This window comes from Crocuta crocuta, unplaced genomic scaffold (assembly GCF_008692635.1).
Source record: "Crocuta crocuta isolate KB4526 unplaced genomic scaffold, BGI_CrCroc_1.0 scaffold97, whole genome shotgun sequence".
In the NCBI taxonomy this organism is placed as follows: Eukaryota; Metazoa; Chordata; class Mammalia; order Carnivora; family Hyaenidae; genus Crocuta; species Crocuta crocuta.
In genome coordinates this window covers 9,055,826-9,069,291 of record NW_027531999.1, presented here as the reverse complement: position 1 = coordinate 9,069,291, position 13,466 = coordinate 9,055,826, and positions in this window count along the sequence as shown.

Genomic DNA, 13,466 nt, shown 5'->3' with positions numbered 1-13,466 from the left:
CAGGACGGGAAGGACCTCATGTTTGCATCACATTGGAGAATCGTGGTGCCTGTCACAACCCTATTCAATTCTAAGGAAACTCGTCCAACTACGACCCCTGCTAAAGGTACATTGCATAGTCATTTTATACCATATAGTCTCTCCTCTTTTGTCCCACACTTCAGTTGCCAGCTCTGGGCTCATTATTCAAAGGTACTCTGTTGATAGGCTTCCTGATAACCCTGGACATTAGTAACCAAAACTAATAATAACAATAATAATGATAACTACAACAACTAAGGTAAATAGCCAGTTCAGGACCTTTTTGAACTAGGAAATACTGAGAACCTGAGAGGCAACCACGGGAGCCAAAATGGAGCTATCAGCCAGAGAAATCTGATCCCGGAGTGTTGTGATGATGGTTCTTGATGGGTTTCCAGCTCCATCTCCCATGAATTTTGAGATTGCTTTTTTATTTCACCAGTGTGTACTCTCAGAATGTTCTCCTTTGAACTTCATCCCTCCTTGCTCCTGGTTACTTGAGCTGACTTCCAAATCAGAAGAGCCTACCCAAAGCAATGACCACATGCTTCATCTTTCAGAGTCCGCATTTGCCTTTCTCTTGAACAGGAGTATATGGCAGATCCAAGGTTATAATACAATTCTCCTTTGATTAGGTCAAAAAAGCCTTTGTACTATGTTTTACCAACAAGAGGGTACCATCTTTCTCTTTATGTGGTACTTAGTGCTGCTTGTAATCTTTACAAAGAATACTTTCTGCATTGATATATTTGTTGCCAGCAAAGGCTTTGGATTGTCAAGACTTTGGCAACAGACAAGTGAATCATATCAAAAGAGATTTTCCATTGTCTTGCAACATCCTTCCTTACTGTATGGAGTCTGTGAGTTACTTTCTAAGAGGCAACTCCAAGCTGTCAGATAACTCTAGACTGAGTTGGAAATCTGCCTACCTAGTTCTGGTGGTTTGCATTACAAAACTGGAATCCATAAAGCTTCAAGCTCCAAAACCCAGCAAGGTCTGAATTCAAAGTTTCACTAAACCAGAAATACAGGCTTAGAGGCCAATGCTGGAAGGGAACTCCACTCTTTCAGGTTACTTTTCAGTCACTTATAAAGAATTTTCTACCTCAAGAATAAGTCAGGCAGCTGAATGCATTCACACAGTAAATATTTTGCAACATATCCTATGTACCAGGAATGTACCTAAATGCAAGGAATTAAAACAGCAACAACAACAACAACCCAAAAAAACCTAGTTGTGTCCTGTCCTCAAGAGTTCACACCCTGTTGGAAGAAAGAATTACATAAATATTGCAGAGTATTCATGCTAAGAATTCCAGTAGACATACTTACAAAAAACTATGGGAATTCAGAGAAAGACCTGTCTGTCCAGATAAAGCATCCAAACATCTTGAGTGGAATTTAAAGCATATATAGATTTTGTGGCATCTTTTAGTACCAGCAGAGAGACTTTGAGGCAGAATTTTTCTCCTCTAAGATCACCTGGAACTGAGACTTTCCTGGTGCATTGCTTGAGGAGTAGACAGGCTCCTGGGATAGTTATAAGCTACTCAGGTTAACTGCCACTAGGTCTATGGAACCGCCCATCAGCACAAGCAAGGGGCTTCAGTCATCCCTATCCACTGAGTGAATTCACTCATTTTTGAGAGAGAGAGAGAGAGAGAGAGGGAGGGAGGGAGGGAGGGACAGAGAAAGAGAGAAAATGAGCAGAGAAGGGGCAGAAAGAAAGGGAGGCAGAATCCAACGCAGGCTCCAGGCTCTGAGCTGTCAGGACAGAGCCCAATGAGGGACTCGAACTCATGAACTGAGACCATGACCTGAGTTGGACGCTTAACCAAAGCTGCTGCCACAGCAGTCTCACAGAGGAAGTTACTCTCTGGGCTGTTCAGCTGTCAGGATGTACTTGTATTGAAATCATTCTATTGCACTAATTCTTATGTATCCTCTTTTACAGTTAAAATAACTTTTGCCAAAAGGAGTAAATTGTGCAAGTTAATATAGTATGTTTTACAGTCTAATGTGTGACTGACAGTGGCAAAACGAACACACTCACTTGACAATAACTGTTGAATACCTACTGTGTTGCTAAGCAGTGGACCGCAGATTCTCTGAATAATCTCACTGCCAGCCTTTAAATATTGCAGAGCCTGTAATGCTAATGAAAATAAATAACTAAAATGACAACTTAAGCACCTGGAAATACTTTCAGATGCTGCTGCGTTTGTCTTCTGTTTTCTAGAGTTCACACTTGTCTCTTTCAAATAATAACAGGGATTATGTTTTGTTTTATGAATCCGAATGCAAATGATAGATTCTCAGACTGTTTACTGAAAGAAGTTAGACAAACAAGCTGCACTTTGTCAGAATATCCGGATGGCTAATCAACTTGTTTAAATTTATCTTAGCTTCAAGCATGATTTCTTAAGTCTGTCTTGCTTAAACTACATTTGAATTGTTTTAAATATATTATCTTATTTACCTTTCTGAAATGAAAATGGAAAACAATCCTGGCGATTTACCTTCCTGGATCCATCTACAGTGAAGCCTTGCTTTTAAAAACCACAGAGCCTATGAGGAATTTCCTGCCAGGCTGGAAGCGACCTCCCTAAAGCAGTCAGACCTCAGTTTCTAAAGTGCCACTGGTTGGTATTTTCTCTTCTTGATTTGTTCTTCTTTTCCAGTCTGTTGTTTGAGATACTTGTTTAAATTAAACCTTTTTAAAACTCACGAAAAACAAAGTAAGAAATGTGATAAGGAGTCAGTAAGTCAGAATCAGTTTTCTAATTGACTTGACATTTTTATTCATTATGTCCTTCTGGTTTTCTATTTCTTACCTGTTGCTAAACTCCAGCTGGGATTTGTTTTAGCTGCATCAAAACCTTTATTTAAAAAACAATAATTCCTGGGGCACCTGGGTGGCTCAGTAGGTTAAGCATCTGACTTCAGCTCGGGTCATGATCTCACAGTTCATCAGTTTGAGCCCCGCATCGGGCTCTGTGCTGACAGCTCAGAGACTGTAGCCTGCTTTGGATTCTGTGATTCCCTTTCCCTTTGTCCTTCCCCTGATGGCATTCTGTCTCCCAAACTAACATTTGGGGCGCCTGGGTGGCTTAGTTGGTTAAGCGTCTGACTTTCGCTTAGGTCATGATCTCGCGGATCGTGGGTTCGAGCCCCGCGTCGGGCTCTATGCTGACTGCCAGCTCAGAGCCTGGAGCCTGTTTCAGTCTGTGACTCCCTCTCTCTCTGACCCTCCCCTGCTCACGCTGTCTCTCTCTCTCCTAAAAATAAATAAAAATATTTAAAAAAATAAACTAACATTTAAATAAATAAATAATAATAAATAATTCTTTAATTCTTCAGTGGGCTTTTGCTAGGTTATACTGCCATCTTGTCTATATTCAAACTTTTGATATTTTTGTTCATTGTGGATTCTTTTGCATTTTTAAAACAAATTTTTAAAACAAATATTGAATGAAAATATTCATTTTGAAGGACATGTGGCTGGCTCAGTCAGTTAAACATCCGACTCTTGGTTTTGGCTCTGGTCGTGATTTCATAGGGCATGGGTTCGAGCCCCATATTAGGCTCTGAGCTGACAGCACAGAGCCTGCTTCAGATTTTCTCTCTCCTTCTGCCCCTCTTCCTCTCTCACTCTCTCTCAAAGTAAATAAACATTAAAAAAATTACGATAGATATAGCTATGTGTGGGCACCTGCTAGCTCAGACAGTAGAACATGCAACTCTTAACCTCTGGGTTGTAAGTTTTAGCTCCATGTTGGGTGTAGAGATTACTTAAAAACAAAATCTTAAAAAAAAAAAAAAAGGGTGTAGCCAGGTGGTTTACTTTGGCTGATGGAGGATCGTGGGGGTGATGTTTCACTTCCAGGCGGGAACTTTAAGTGACAATGCATAATTAACCTCATTCCCTTTTTGTACCTCATCTTTTATGAAAGCCTAGTTCAAGAGGAACCTCAATCAGCCTGTGTCCTGAGTAAACAGACCCCCTAACAACCCACTATGAACATGGAGAACGAGTGGATAACTTGTTATGGTAAGCCACGGGGATATGAGGGTTCTTTGTTGTGCAGCATAACCGAGCCCACCTGACTAGCACATTCCACTTTCAGGGATGGTGCCCTTCTTACCATCTGGCATATGCATTTCTAGGAAAGAAGCAATAACTGTTCTCCCCTGACAGGTTAGACCAGTGGTTCTAAAACTAGTGGGTGAAAGTCTGATAAGAAACAGGAGATTCAAAATCTCAAAATCTCTCCTCACAAAATACTTATTAATTACAGAGGAAAGAATACTAAGTTTACAGAGAAAAAGCTGTGGCACCTGAGTGGCTCAGTCAGGTAAGCATCTGATTCTTGATTTCGGCTTGGGTCATGATCTCACAGTTCATGAGTTTGAGCCCCACACTGTCAGTGCAGAGCCTGCTTAGGATTCTCTTTCTCCCTCTCTCTCTGCCCCTTCCCCCCACCAAAAAAATAAATAAACTTTTAAAAAAGGACACCTACAGAGAGATAGCTGATAGACACCAACTTAGCCAAATTATAGAATTTATATTATGGGATAATGAGATAAACAAATGTCATATCCTGTTGAAAGGATGTAATATAAAGGACATATCACTTTTGTGGTATTACTGGTAAAAAAGCACACCCTGAATGTAATCCTGAAGAAACATAGAAAGAACCAAATTGAAGGACATTCTTTAAACTAGCAAAGGGTCAGGAGTAGTCAAGAAGACATGAACGAGTAAGAAGTAAAACCTACAGGGGCACCTGGGTGGCTCACTTGGTTCAGCACTGACTTCCGCTCAGGTCATTGTCTCAAGGTACATGGATTTGGGCCCCATGTCATGTTCTGTGCTGACAGCTCAGAGCCTGGAGCCTGCTTCGGAAGTCTGTGTCTTCCTCTCTCTGCCCCTCCCCCATTCGTACTCTGTCTCTCTCTCTCAAGAACAAACATTAAAAAAATTTTTTTAAGAAGTAAAAGATATGTGGAAATTATGTGACACAGGGACATTGCAGATCATTAGAAACAATGTACTTTTTAGTAAGTAGTTCTGGGATGACTATTCACATGAGAAAAAATGAACTAAAGCCATGCCTCCCAGCATACACAAACATAAATTCCAGAGGGATTAAATATAAAAGTATGAAAAAATGACGACCTGGCTGGCCCATTTGATAGAACATGCAACTCTTGATATCAGGGTTGTAAGTTCGAGCCCCATGTTTGGGTGAAGAGATTACTTAAAAATAAAATCATTAAAAAAGAAGTATGAGGGGCACCTGGCTGGCTCAGTCAGTTAAGCATCTGACTCTTGATCTCAGATCAGGTCTTGATCTCAGGGTCATGAGTTTAACCCCCACCCTGGGCTCCACACTGGGTGTGAAGCCTACTTTAAAAAAAAAAAGTATGAAAAGCAAAATTACAAACTCTTTAAAAATATTTATAGGAAAATAACTTTACAACTTTGAGATAGGAAAGGACTTTTTAATTTTTTTTTTAAATATTTTTTATTTATTTCTAGGAGAGAGAGAGAGAGAGAGAGACAGCGTGAGCATGGGAGGGTCAGAGAGAGAGGGAGTCACAGACTGAAACAGGCTCCAGGCTCTGAGCTGGCAGTCAGCACAGAGCCCGATGCGGGGCTCGAACCCACGAACCGCGAGATCATGACCTAAGCGAAAGTCGGATGCCTAACCGACTAAGCCACCCAGGCGCCCCAGGAAAGGACTTTTTAAAAAAGGTACAATGAGCAGAAGCTACAAGGAGAGGTTGATAAACTTGACAGTATCAAAAGGTATCATAAAGGTAAGAAAGTCATCAATATAGCAGGGTATGTTAACTACACTAGAATTTTAATATTTCTTTTTTTAAAATTTTTCTCAATGTTTAATTTTGAGAAAGAGAGACAGAGAGAGTGGGAGACAGGGAGAGGCAGAGAGAGAGAGACACACACACACACACACACAGAATCCAAAGCAGGCTCCAAGTGTCTAATCTGTCAGCACAGAGCCCGACGCAGAGCTGGAACTCACAAGCCATGAGATCATGACCTGAGTCAAAGTAGGACGCTCAACCCAACTGAGCCACCCAGGAACACCTGGAATGTAAATTTCTTAATAATTCAAATAATAGCTAATATTTTAATGTTTTAATTTATTTTTGAGAGAGAGAGACAGAGCATGAGAGGGTGGTGGCAGAGAGAGGGGGAGACATAGAATTCGAAGCAGGTTTCCTCCGGTGTCAGCACAGAACCCGACACAAGGCTCAAACCCACGAACCGGGAGATCATGAGCCAAGCCAAAGTCAGATGTTCAACTGACTAACCCACCCAGGTGCCCTAATTATACTGGAATTTTTAAAAATAATAGTAACAATAAATACATAGATAAAAAACAGATCATCAACCAATAGAAGATATGTGTAGCAAACGTAATACAAAATATCAGAATTCAGAACATATGAAAAATTGTGATAAAAAAACAAAAACATTAACAGAAAATGAGAAATAAAAGGTAGTAGCTGGGCGTGGCAGTGTGGAAAAACAGAAAATGCGCTGACAAAGGATTCCAAGGATATTAGCTTTGAGACACAGCTCTGCCAATATCCAGTTACTTTTCTGGAATAAGTAACTAAATCTCTTTGAATCTAGTTTCTTATCTGTAAAATGGGAGCAAAGACTTGGCACCCAGCATGAAAAGGCAGAGAATGAGAAAAGTTCGAGGTGGAGTGAGGTTGGGGATGTCTATCAGTTAGGTCAGCCCAGGTTCTTAATGCTATCTGCCCATTAGGATGACCTGAGGAAATTTTTACACCACCCCACCTCTGATAGTCTGTTTACTTATTGCGGTCCTCAAACTCTAGCAAACATCAGAATCACTTGAAGAGCTTGTGAAACCACAAGCTGGGCCCACTCCCAGAGCTTCTGATTCAGTAAGTCTGGGGTAAGACTGATAATTTGCATTTCTTTTTTTTTTAAATTAAAAAAATATTTATTCACTTTTGAGAGAGAGAGAGAGACTGTGAGTAGGGGAGAGGCAGAGAGAGGGAGACACAGAATCCGAAGCAGACTCCAGGCTCTGAGCTGTCAATACAGAGCCCGATGCGGGGCTGGAAGCCACAAGTGGTGAAATCATGACCTGAACCGAAGCCATACATTTAAGGGACTGAGCCACCCAGGTGCCCGGATAATTTGCATTTCTAACAGTTCCCAGGAGATGCTGATGTTGGGGACCTACCCACTTGAAAAACTACTCAAAGTACAGTATGTGCAAAAATGCTTAGTAGAAAATGCCAAAAGGGTATTTGAGAGCATGCTTCTTTCCTCTCTGTTAAATGAGGAAATATCTCACCACCTGAAAATCCACTGCATTTTGTTAGCCATGTGCACAGTATTTAGCTTTTAAAATACATGCGTTGAGGAACTGACTTTAGAGATTGCTCCCAGGAGGGAAGCTGTTGAATGAAAGAGACTTCCACTATATACATTTTGGTACTGCATGAATTTTACATCACATGCATGTAGTTCCATATAAACAAACACAAAAAATAAAGAGTAAATCCAGTGAAACCTTGGCTCCATTTAATGATTAACCACAGTGAGAGAGAAACCCTCTGAATATATTATGTACGACTATCATCTTCCCCAAATTTGGTTCCCCAATGTTTCTTACATTATAGTAAAATTCATTCAAGCAGTTACAAATGATCAAAAAAAAAAGAAAAGGAGGGAAGAAAGGAGGATGGATATGAGGGAGGGGAGGGAGAAATGGAAAGCAAAGGAAAGAAACATTGGCAGGTATAATGAAGTTTGTGATTTGTGCTGAGTTAGCTTCACTTTCTTGGAGGGAGGGGAGAGAGGGGGAACAGTAAATAGATAAATATGAGGATCAAAAGGTACACAACAGGATATAATGAAAGACATCAAGTCAAGGGCAAATTATCAATTGATAACATTTTAAAATAGTTTATTGAAGGGATTTCCATATCACAAAGACTTAAGAGAAAAGGAAGAAGGGGGTGCTTAGGTGACTCAGTCGATTGAGCGTTCGACTTCGGCTCAGGTCATGATCTTGTGGTGCATGGGTTAAAGCCCCAAGTCAGGCTCTGTGCTGACAGCTCAGAGCCTGGAGCCTGCTTCAGATTCTCTCTCTGTCTGTCTCTCTCTCTCTCTCTCCCTCTCTCTCTCTCTCAAAAATGAATAAACATTTTTTAATGTTTTAAAAAGGAAGGAAAACAAAGCAAGCTATCACCTACCTATCTATATCCACCTGTGACACATACATTAGATGCTAAATAAAGATATTCATTTTGAATCTTTATATATATGATATACACATATTATATATTTGGTAAACCTTGGTTACAAAGTAGAAATGCAGAAAAAGAAATTTTTAATTAGAATATGCAGTGGAAAGCTGATGGCTTTCACAGGTGCAAGTTCAGGTTTTGTCCAGAAGAGGGAGGTGTAAAACTACAAATGGCATCATGGATTTTTTTGGGTTTTTTTGTTTGTTTTTTTGTTTTTTCCCTAACTTTTGGTTTCTGGTATTTCCCTGCTGAGCAGCCAGAGGAAAGTCTGGGTTGGGGCAAGGAGGCTATTGGTGTTTGGGCAGGTAAGTCTTTGGAGTGAGCCACTGCCTCCCACACCACTGCTTTGGGACCACCCAACAGAACAGCTGGCCACACTGCCAAGCCGTGATACTGTCAGGCCCCTTTTCTTTGCAACCTAGGAATCAGGATATTCTTAGTGTTCGTTTTCATTCTTTTCACATGAACTGGTTAAAATCCAGAATGCAGCACACCTCGATGGCCCTGGCCTCACGGTTTGTGAATTTGAGCCCCGAAGTCAGACTCTGTGCTTGACAGTATGGAGCCTGCTTGGAATTCTCTCTCTCTCTGCCCCTCTTCCCCCCACTCTCTCTCTCTCTCTCAAAATAAATAAATAAAACTTGAATGAAAGAAAGAAAGAAAGAAAGAGAGAGTGGGGAGGGAGGGGGGAGAGAAAGAAAGAGATAGAGAGAGAGAGAGAAGGAAAGGAAGAAAGAAAGAAAGAAAGACAGACAGACAGACAGACTGTCTCCCAGGTGAATGCGGCAATGAGGGAAGGCAGGTGTTTGTCCTCCTACAGACACAAGGCGCAGAAAGTCAAAACGGAAGCCACCTCCCAAGAAGATGACAGGCACCTTAGAGACCCAGTTCACCTGCTCCTTCTGCAACCACGAGAAGTCTTGGGACGTGAAAATGGACCGTGCCCGCAACACAGGAGTCATCTCACCCCTGGCGCCTAGAGAATCCAGAAGCCCACCCCGTATCCATCAGAACCAGGGGACGCGTACAGAGATTGGATAGAGGCCTTCGAGACAGCCAATCAGTAGCGGAGCAATCCTGTCTGCGGCGCACCTGCAGCACTGGGGACTGATCCAGAGACATTCCAGGGTCTAGGAGGGTGTGAATCCAGGGCCTTCACAGGTACAGGGAGTGGATGTGGTGGATGTGGGGTGAGTGCGTGCGGCTGCCAGTATGGCAGCGGCAGTGTGCTTGTGGGCACACTGGACCGGAGTTGAGTGGGGATTGTTGGGCCCCCTGGGGGCCTGAAGTGCTTCCTTGGCCCTAAATGCCTTTAACTCGCTTACTCCTCCCCAGGACCTGTGTTTCCACGAGGTTCTGGGCAAGGACAAGCCCAGCAGAGTCCCCTTAGGGACTCTCCAGCCTCCTCACCCACCTCACTAATACTTTGCCCATTTGGACTGGACTGCCCTTCCTCCTTCCTGCCTTCCAAGGCTTGTGGCCTGAGATTCAAAGCCACAAATGTATGAGCCCTTTGGCCCAGCCCTGGCAGAACAGCTCCTTTTCATGTGTAGTTGCTTTTGTAGAAGAGGAAGGGGCTGGGTGGAGGGTGGCTGTCTGTCGGAGCCCTTAAATACAACACCCGAAGCAAAAAACAAAAACACAAAAAAAAGAGTCCGGAATGTGTTCAGTGTTTAATGAAAAATGGGTTTGTGTTATTGAAGTTTGCACAATCAGAAATATAAATACAGGAAATTTTTGTGAAAAGAGCAGTGTCCAAGTTTGTCAGAATTTCAGCAGCTTTTAATTCTTCTTGGTATGAAAAGACAAAACATGATTACTCACATTTATTAAACATAGTATGTTCATTAGTTCCTCATGTACATTTCATTTGAAGTTACACAAATAAATAAATCCTACTTAAACAACCATCAAGGCCTATTGGGATACAATTATGCTTTCATATGTGCTGTACAAGTGAATCTATCTGTCTCCTATGTTGTTTCACGTTATCCAGACAATTCAAGGAAGAGGAGAGACAAATGGCCAGTAAACACATGTAAACATGTTCCTCCTTGCTAGTAATCAGGGAGATGCAAATTGAAATAAGAAGAAGGCGGCATTTTAGACTCAACATACTGGCAAAAATTTTAAAGTCACATCTGAGTTTGTAGGAACATGGGCACCTTCATGCACGGCTGGAGGGTTTTTAAATCAGTGTGGCCACATCGGAGAGCAATTTAGCACAGGTAATAAAGTGAACGGTGCATACACCCTACAATCTGGCAATTCCGCCACCCTTAAGTTGAAAACCTGGCTGCACATTAGGCTTTTTATCCCTGTGGGTTATCAACCCACCATCCTATGAAAAACTCTTACACATGTGCAGAAGGGAACAAATTCAAAATTATTCACAGCAACATTACTACAGCGAAAACAATGGAAACAACATAAAGGTTCATCAACAGATAAATAGTGAAATAAAAATACATGTGGTAGAGTCATTCAATAGAACACTATAGAAACTACAAACTGCAGGTGCATGCAGAATCATGACCGAATCTCAAGTGTAATTTTGAGAAGCGATACTCAAAGAGCACATGCAGTGGCATTGCACGTTGCAGTTAAAATGAATGACCTAAACTTGTATACATAAATCTTGTATTTGTTTTCTGTGACCACTATGAAAAAAATTACTGAAGATTTAATGGCTTAAAACAACACACGCATATTATCTTCCATTTCTGGAAATGAGAAATCTGAAGTGGAAATCACTAGTGTCAGTGGGGCTGGCTTCCTTTCTCCAGCCAGAGGTGCACTGCCCTCCTCCGGGATCTGGTGCATTGGTGCTCCCTGAGTGCATTGGTCAGCCGTGTAAAAGCCTCTGGCTGAAAAGGGGAGCACTGGAAGCACGGCTGAGGCATCCTCAAATGACTGGGGAGCAGCTGACACATTATCAAATGTCCTGCGGATCACAAAATTGTCATGCAATTCATAAAGGATACGAAGAAAAACCCATTTCATTCCTCTACACCTATTTACGTGAAAAAGGTCTCTCAGCCTTTCCATTTATCATAAACAAAAGAAAAATGGAAAGAGAATCCATGCTAACGCCTGTCTTATTTTAGAAATAAGGAAACATCATCTAAAGAAATATAAACTAATTGAGAAATTAAAGCTCCATTCATTTCCCTAAAAGGTGCTTCTCCAGGGGTGCGTGGCTGGCTCAGGTGAGAGAGAGGGCAACTCTTGATCTCGTCGTTTTGTGTTCTAGTCCCACACCGGGTGTAGAGATTACTTTAAAAAAAAGGGGGGACACCTGGGTGGCTTAGTCGGTTAAGCACCGACTCTCCCTTAGGTCATGATCTCGTGGTTCGTTGGTTCGAGCCCCGCGTAGGGCTCTGTGCTGACTGCCAGCTCAGAGCCTGGATCCTGTTTCAGTCTGTGACTCCCTCTCTCTCTGACCCTCCCCTGCTCACGCTGTCTCTCTCTCTCTCTCTCCTAGAAATAAATTAAAAAAAACATTAAAAAATGCTTCTCCAATAAAATTTTACTTTTATGTTTAATAATTACTTAGCAGGATTTGTAACATATTGTTTGATTGTGTAGTACTAATAATTTTAATAATAATTCAAGACAGAATTTTTTTAACACTTAAGAGTCCTGCGGTCAAATGAAAGAAAATAAATTTTAACAAATTAAAACTTATTTTACATATATTTTTCTCACATGAATTAATGACAAGAGAATATTTATGACAAGAAAACATTTTTAAGTATAAAATATATTCTGTTAAGATAAAACTCTGTGGGGAAAGTAGAATGGGAACATAGATTTAAAGAGAGAAAATAATGTAAAATTCCTGTCTGTTAAAAGGAGTTTATCCAAGAACATTTTTAATAAAGGTGAGTGCCAAATCACTATGACAGATTTCATTGGATACATTTTATTTATTTTTTTATTGGAGTATAGTTGACAAACAATGTTATATTGGTTTAACTGTGCAGCATAGAGATTTAATCCTTTGGATATATTTTAAATATGGAAATAAGAGTTTAATTTTAGTATACCAAAACTTAAAATATGATGGGGTTTATCTTTTGAACTGTTTACATATAGGATAAAACATTTTAGATATCAATCTAAAAGTGTTCAGAGGGGTAGAGTTAAACACAATTACCATAGTGGGCAAAGGAGCAGAAATTCCAAAGGCTGCTGCTCTAGGGTAGAATTGCTGGGTCTTAAGGTACTGAAGGTATTAGTCTTTATGGGATAAAGTCAAGTTATTTGGCACGATGATTGTACCAATTTACAGTCTCTCCAGAAATCCATTTTCTTTGCTAATTGGTCACTTGAATTTGCTAATGAGTTAGCTGCATTTCCCAGGAGTAGGAAAACATTTCTTTTTGCCAACTCTTTAGTGTTCACGGAGCCCTGCTTCTTGATTAATGCCAAACACAAGGTCTCCGTCAGTTTTGACCTTCATGTATTCACCAAGTGTTTCTCAGCCCCCTAGCTTTGGTTTAAGTCATTCCCTTTCCCTGGAGGGAATGCGCACTCCACCCAACTGCCACCAGCTTATCACCCATTCTTCTGATCTGAGCTTAAATGTCCTTTCTTCAAAAAGTCTTTCTACAAAGATCCTACCTAAAGTTTCCTAGTTCTCCATTGCAGAAACCTGTAGAGCTTATATGAGTTAGGAATGATGTATTTGCTTCTTTGCTCATGTATTTGTCTATCTCTGCGCTAGATTGTAAGCTCCTTGAAGACCGTATATGTTTTATTCACCTACATATGTGCCAGCATTTAATATAGCTCCTGAATCATAGTAAAATCTCCATAAATATCTCCTGAATAAACAAATGGATGAATGAATTTCTTTCAGACTGTAACAGACATCCTCCTTCATCCAGTCATTGATGGATTTGAGCAGGAAGTGACAGATGTTTCCATAATAAAAACATTCTTCAGACTTTTATGCTTCATTTCCATTCTGGCCTATTGAAAAGAATTCTAAAGCACCCTTCATATTACCCCACCTCCCCCTTTTTTTATTCCTTTTCTCCCCCCTCTTTAAAATGTCTTCCTTTTCTTTACTCCCTCTGTGATATATTCACTTCTAAGAAGATAGATAAATTTGG